The sequence below is a fragment of the Sebastes umbrosus genome, chromosome 6, assembly GCF_015220745.1.
Source record: "Sebastes umbrosus isolate fSebUmb1 chromosome 6, fSebUmb1.pri, whole genome shotgun sequence".
Classification (NCBI taxonomy): Eukaryota; Metazoa; Chordata; class Actinopteri; order Perciformes; family Sebastidae; genus Sebastes; species Sebastes umbrosus.
Window position 1 is genome coordinate 34728246 of NC_051274.1, and position 7500 is coordinate 34735745.

The following is a 7500-nucleotide window of genomic DNA, read 5'->3' on the forward strand; positions in this document are numbered from 1 at the left end:
ATACCATAACGTTACCTCCATACCATAACGTTACCTCCATACCATAACGTTACCACCATACCATAACGTTACCGCCATACCATAACGTTACCTCCATACCATAACGTTACCTCCATACCATAACGTTTCCTGTCCGTGACAGAGTTAGCATGCAGCTTTAGCTCTGCTCTGTCTAGCTCTGCTTTTCCTGTCAATGTGTGAAACCCAAAGTGTTTCCATCCTTTACTGGATGTGTAGTGTTTACCACGCTGGATTTAACATGGGAGGGTGCAGGTCGTATCCACGCTGACCCTCCAACGCTTTACACTCTCTGAGGTTTGTTTGGGTTGACGGATACCGAACGGATATGACGTCACGTTACTCAGACTACAACAACACAAACTTCCTTCTACCTCCACAGAGACTCAAATGAAGCAGATATATTGATTCTGGCATTAAAACATCTGTCTCAAAATTGTAATAAAATTATGATACATAGGTGAGTCGATTATTTTTTCCCACCCCTATTAGGCTCATATTTAGCCTCTGGGTAAAACACATAATATCCCTAATAATAGCAAGACGTTATGTTTTTCTTTGACATTAAGATTATGTCATAAATTTGATTCTGGCATTAAAAAAATACATTTCAAAATCGTAAAAGAAGAACACAATACATAGGTGAATCAATTCTCTGTCCCCACCGGGTCAGTGTTTCTTTTGGTCATTCGATTCTCCTTTTACAAAAGGATATTAAAATACAAATTTGATTTTCATTTTAAAATGCCTATTGTTTTTCATATTCTGCGACCGGAAGTTGTGTAAGAGCGCGCGGCTCGTTGTGATTAAGATGAGGTCGTAGCTCGTTGTCTACCTTACTACGATTAGAAAGAGCCCTCGTTGGTGTTTTAACAACGTTGAAGTTATGAGTTATTGATCCGGGAAGCTTGAATCTGTCAATATCTTTCCAACTTTAGCGAAGTTAATTTTTCTGCAGTCATGAGACGCACTCTTTTATTGTTTCAAAAAAAGACATACTGATCCATGTCCATAAGCACCGTCCTCAGACGCGCTCTTACTTTGTAAATGGCAACTTCCGGTCGCAGAATACGGAAAAACAGCGTTTTTTCATTTCTTTCTTCTAGTGATTTTATTTTTTGTTTTTAGAAATAGAAAATGAAAATTTTTTTTTTTTATACTTTATTTCTTCCCCTATTTTTCGAGGTTGTTTTCATAAATGCAAGTTATAGTTCGTAATTACAATAGCTTATAAACCAATTTTTAACAAGAGAAAACAACATCAGCATTAAAAAATAAAATAAAATTAAAAAAACTAAAACAAAAAAAGAATAGAATAAAAAAAATTGATAATAATACAAAAAGAGAAAAAAGTAAGTTTTTAAAGTTTACTTTTCATCCCTTATTGACCCTGATAAAGAGAAACGTCTTGTATTTCAATTTTAATTTTTGTATTTTAAAATGAAAATCAAGTAACCTCTAATTTTCTGTATTTTAATATCCTTTAGTGAGAGGAAAACATTACCCCCCCCCCTTCCTGTACAGTAGAGACAGTTCAGTCATATTTGTGTCCGTATGCTGCGGGCCACTGGGCCACTGGGTTTGCAGGGCATCATTGTGTGTTTGCTTCGTTAATACGAGCAGCTGTGGGTGTGTGTGTGTACAGATTCTTGTGGTCATGATAGTGTGTTTGTGTCCTTCTACTCAGACGTAATGATGTGTGTATGTGTGTGTGTGTGTGTGTGTCAGTAGAGAATAGAGTGTGTGTGTTTCCATGTGCACAACAACCAGTCAAGGCTTCTAGCTGGAATAAAGAAAATTTACGTCCACACAGACACGGACAGACACGGCGAGGCTGCATCACTTCATACATCCCTCCATCCCTCCATCCCTCCATCCCTCCATCCCCCCCTTTACATTTTGTCAGTTCCTCCTTTGTCCAACGTCTCTCTCTTTTCTCACCCACACACTCACATTCATGCTCTCTCTCTTTCTCTCTCTCTCTCTCTCTGTTTCTCCCCCTCATCTCTCACACTTCTTTACATTTTTTCACTTCTGCAGATGATCTCCTCCTCCTCTCCTCTCCTCTCCTCTCCTCAGTTCAGTCTGTCTCTCTCTCTTTCTCTGTGATGGAGAGACCAGGAGGAGGAGGAGTGGCCCATTGTTCCTCCCTCCTCTCCTCCTCATATCCCACCGCTCAGCTTCATGTCACAATGTGTGTGTTAGTGTGTGTTACCCTCTGTTAGTGTGGTCTGTCTGTCCGTCTGTCTGTCTGTCTTTCTGTCCGTCCGTCCGTCTATCCGTCCGTCCGTCCGTCCGTCCGTCCGTCCGTCCGTCCGTCCGTCTGTCTGTCTGTGTAAATGACTTGAGAATCGAGTGTCTGTTTTTGACGGGCTGTTTGAGTTGTACGGGGTTAACGTGTTACCAAACACTTTACTGGTGGAAATATCTCCTGCAAGACATGAAGTACGTCATCGTTCTGTATGTTTTAGAGGCAACGAGCTTCTGGTGATATTCTTTATGTTTCTTATTGTCAACAAATCCCAAGAAAAGATCAGAACCAACAATGAATGTATCTACTGACCAGTAGGGCCGGGACGATTCACCTCATCTCCTGATCTACTATCACCATACTTTGGTGCCGATTCGCATGTATTGCGACGGCTAAAAACCAAGATGCCAAACTAGAGGCTTGAAAGCAGCAGTCGACAAACCAACGGGTGAGATCACGGTGACTAACGTCCACTTCTTATAGACAGTCTGTGACCTGGACTCTATTCTCTCATGTTGCTGTCTCTCGGTGACTAACGGGGACGTACACTGAGTGAGAGCCTTCCCTTTAAGATACACGTCATAATGATTCTAACGTTATAGTCTATTGTTATTAGATGGTTGAGGTCTATAAACAGTAGAACACAGATGAGTAGTTCCGGACTCATTTTAAATCAGAGTGTTTAATAGAATGACGTTCATGCAGACGAAATGAAATAAACAAATAGAGAAGCTCCTCATTGTGCACACAGTGAGGATGTTCTCTGCTCTACTGTACTGAGGCTTCATCTCCCAGGAGAGGAGGAAGAGGAAGAATAGAAGATGGATTGGATATGAGCAGACACACACACACACACACACACACACGCACGCACGCACGCACGCACACACACACACACACACACACACGCACACACACACACACACAGAGCCACTCTCCCTCCTCAATTAATATTGCATCATGTGGGCAGCAGAGGGGAGAAGACAGAGATACAGCAGCTGGCTGTTCACCTGAAGGCTCATCTTCATCATCATCATCATCATCAATACTGAATAATAGGGGTGGGAAAAAAATAGATTCACCTCCTGTATGTATCGCAATTTGTTTTTTTTCACGATTTTGAAATAGATGTTTTTATGCCAGAATCGATATATCTGCTTCATCTGAGTCTCTGTGGAGGTAGCTCGCTGGTCCAGGTTGAAAAATACCGGCCACTCTTTAAGGAAATGAAACTAAGAAATTAAAAACTTTAATAAAAATGTAGAACCCAAATAAATCAGCACGTCTCAGTTCTCTCCCTCTCTGAGGAACATTTTAGATTTCAGCAGGATCGTATGACTCAATAAGATCATGAACCTTCATGATATCTAAATTTGGCTCATTAGGTCATCTGACGTCTGAGAATGTAAATGAATCTGAAATGAAGACGTCACTTTGTTCGAGGAAAACTGTGTACAGTTTGTAAAGTTTTCCTCCGCTAGTCGTGTGGTTTCAGTTTCTATGAGTGACAGGAGGGAATTGGCGGAGAGGATTACATCTCATTAAACAGTGAGATTGATCTGTTCAGCTTCAGATTGCCATCGGCAGGATTAACTCTGCCGCTGATAATGAGTGACATAATGAATCTGTCCCCGCGGCGTTCGCTCGTCCTCTCAGTGTGAGGAGATGTTTTGGACTCGACCACGAGAAGCAGCACGCTCTGATTTCATTTTCTGATCAGCTGATAGTCCACAAACATCTTTAATGTCTATTCGAAATGAATCAAGATGTTCTACTGTGAGTGATGAAGCATGGGGGGAGGGGGAGGTTTGAAGTTTTGTCAGACATGAATCTGGTGAAGGCTCAGATGGTTCCTTTCACTGTGTTTTGGTTTCGGTTTAAAGGTTTTATTCGGACACTAATACAGAATATAGTTCGCTCTTGGTTCTGCTGATAGTAGACTTGTCCATGATTGTGATTGGTCAGATGTTGTAAACCCCGCCCCTTTATGTGAACGCACTCATATCCAGACTGAGAAACTCTGGGTTGATTTACCGAGTTGATGACCAGCGTCGTAGGACCGCTAAGCGTGATCTCGTTTGTTAGAGTTAGTTAAGCCAGATAATGAGAAGATACCCTGGGTACGTTGGACTCGCTCCGTAGTACAGACCTCGGGACTTTTGCAGAAGTCCGATGTTTGCTCGACATCTGAGTCGACGAGAAAAAACAGAATACGCTAAATAAAGTCAACAAAAACTGTGAAACTGTGAAACCAAACCAGACTAAATAGAAAATGAACCAAATGATCAATTTCACTCTGATTCAGACTAGACGACTAGACGATGGGACTATGGCTAGTGAAAGAGCCCTAAGATTTCTTTAGTCTGGTTTTTTTATGCTTTTTTCATGCCGAATAATTTCTTTCCAAGTAACTTCTGAGCTCATCTCTGATCAACAGATTTAAAGTGGAGCTTTTGTGGAGAAACTCAGTTTTAAAGATCCGTCGATTAAATCAATCTATCAATCGACAGATTAGTCGACAAAATCGTGCGAGTGTTAGTCGACTAAGAATTTCTTTGGCCGTAGATGCAACTGATGGAAACCAAAGGCCAATAACTTGTTGGCAATTCCTCAAACTGGTTGCCAACAGCAACCTGGCAACCCTTACTGTCGAGCCCGGCTATGAAATTAAATTTAGTTTTTAAATGTCACCGAGAGCGGGGGATTGTCTCAGAGCAAATGTTTGTCTTACTGCATCAGAACTTTCCATCTAAAGGAACCTAATCTAATTCAACAAGAATATATTACTAGTTTTATTTTAGACACTTTATTGCACCATGTTCTCAATCCTATTTCATTATTACTCAGGTCTGACAGTTACTTTGAAACTCATTTATATATACACTCACCGGCCACTTTATTAGGTACACCTTGCTAGTACCGGGTGGTCTTCATCTGCTTCCAGGTTGGACGTGTTGTGCGTTCAGAGATGGTATTCTGCATACCTTGGTTGTAACGAGTGGTTATTTGAGTTACTGTTGCCTTTCTATCATCTCCAACCACTCTGCCCATTCTCCTCTGACCTCTGACATCAACAAGGCATTTCCATCCGCACAACTGCCGCTCATTGGATATGTTCTCTTGTTCGGACCATTCTCTGTAAACCCTAGAGATGGTTGTGCGTGAAAATCCCAGTAAATCAGCAGTTTAATACTCAGACCAGCCCGTCTGGCACCAACAACCATGCCACGTTCAAAGTCACTTGAATCCCCTTTCTTCCCCATTCTGATGCTCGGTTTGAACTTCAGCAAGTCGTCTTCACCACGTCTAGATGACGTAATGCGTTGAGTTGCTGCCATGTGATTGGCTGATTAGCTATTTGTGTTAACAAGCAATTGAACAGGTGTGCCTAATAAAGTGGCCGGTGAGTGTATATATATATAAAGAATCTTAAACCTGTATTAAAGAGGACCTATTATGCTCATTGTCTGGTGCATAATTGTATTTCGGGTTTCTACTAGAACATGTTTACTTTAATACTGCAGCGCTCTCTCTTTAGTTGCTAATGCTCCACTGAGGAGGACGGTGGGGTTGTTTAACAGCGTATTCTCTGAAAGCGACGCTCTGAGAGCGGTCAGAATGAACCAGAACAGGAAACAGAGAAACGATGAGCTGAAACTCTCCATGAAGCTCCGTAAAGACGGAGAAGCTGCAGATTGTTGATTATTCTCTGGAGGTTCATCCTCACCAGAAACACCTTTTATATCAAGACATTTCCTTATTGTTATTTGATGCATTGTTATTATAAAAACATCCATAATAGTAAAACAGTAGATTGCACAGTTTAAAGGCACCCTGCTGAGTCACCTCGTCAACAAAGTCTCTGTTTACATCCACTTCTACTCAACAACACATCGTGTGTCATTGTTGTGTCTTTATATATCTGACGGATGTTCCTGTTTCTGACTTCCATCCAGAGCGTCGATGCGAGAGGAGAACAGGACAGTGTGGAGAGCCGCGGGGCCACATTTAAATAACAGACGGAGCTGTGGATGTGAATGCTAATCATTATCATAATTGCTGAAAATTGATGCTGTTAATGTGGATAATTACAGTCTTTGCACTTTCCACATTTACAGATGTGTTTTGTTGACGAGGCTGAAATCAGCGGAGTGATTTCAGAGAGTAAACAAGCCGTCTAGTTCATTCTGTCTCTCCCTCCCTCCCTCTCTCCTCCATCGTTCCCTCATTACCTTCCTCCCTCGTTTCCTTCTCCTCTCGCAGCTTGTTACTTTGTCCTCCATTCCTCTTGTTTACTGTTCCTCCTCTCTGAGACTGTACGGTATATCTGTCTCTGTCCCTTCTATCCATTATTACTCTCATCAGACCATTAAATAGGCTTTTTGTCTCCGCCTGTTAAACCTTCAACAATAACGTCCATTCAAGAAGAATGGTCCTTTCTCCTCATTCCTCTTCACTCATCCCCCCCCCCCCCCCCTTTCCTTTCTGTTGCTCTGTAATAATAATAAATTAATGTCTGCTTAGTCATTGTATTCTTTAATTCACCTCATCAACCATCCTGAAGGCACGGATATTTGGCGTGTGCCAAAGTTTGGTTTATTTGATGTGAACTTTACATCGGAGGAGTTGGATGATTTTAAATTTGGGTAGTTTCAGTTTTACCGGGGGGGGGGGGGGGGGGTTGCAGCCAAGTGTGAAGCGGTCAGGGCGGTCGCTTGCCGTCGAATACCGACGCACCGAGGCACGCTGTAGCATCTGTATGTGACGCACCAGGCTTTCATCGAACTCCAATGTAAACCCATCCATGTCATCATTAGATGGTCAGAGCTGAACTGATGTAGTATCAACCTCGTGTCACAGGAAGGCGTATATATACCACAACGTAACACGGACATTCTGCTTGTCATGAGTACGCATTTTAGCCTTTTCGTGTCATTTGTACGCCATCTTTTCCTAAACTTAACCAAGTAAACCTAAAAACTAAATAAACCTACGTTGGAACTTTATTTTGAAAAGAAACTATGTGTGTAACGAGCGAACACTGACACGCCGTCCCCGACACGTCTGAAACGGACCCCAGAGGGGAACCTAGAGCGCCATAGTTTGAAGCGTGCGTGTTGTTGGTCAGAGTCTCGAGTAAAGCTGACACATCAGTGTGAGTATTCCAGCAGTGTGTGTCTGCTGGTGGTTTCCTGCCTGGAGACGAGGTCAGCTGTCCATTAGACTCAGAG

At 42.2% G+C, this 7500-nt stretch overlaps 1 protein-coding gene and 2 long non-coding RNA genes across 3 annotated transcripts in view; 2 read left to right on the forward strand and 1 right to left on the reverse strand.

Annotated features, from left to right (window-relative positions):
- Nucleotides 1–3796, forward strand: part of LOC119490091 — a 25083-nt gene extending 21287 nt beyond the window's left edge. The window contains exon 4 of the long non-coding RNA XR_005207324.1: nucleotides 3784–3796. This is a non-coding gene — a long non-coding RNA (uncharacterized LOC119490091). The remainder of the gene's footprint in view (nucleotides 1–3783) is intronic.
- LOC119490036 (nucleolar protein 4-like) overlaps nucleotides 1–7500 on the forward strand; it is a 155000-nt gene that overhangs the window by 118217 nt on the left and 29283 nt on the right. The window lies entirely within an intron of this gene.
- LOC119490092 overlaps nucleotides 3649–7500 on the reverse strand; it is a 19929-nt gene continuing 16077 nt past the window's right edge. The window contains exon 3 of the long non-coding RNA XR_005207325.1: nucleotides 3649–4342. This is a non-coding gene — a long non-coding RNA (uncharacterized LOC119490092). The remainder of the gene's footprint in view (nucleotides 4343–7500) is intronic.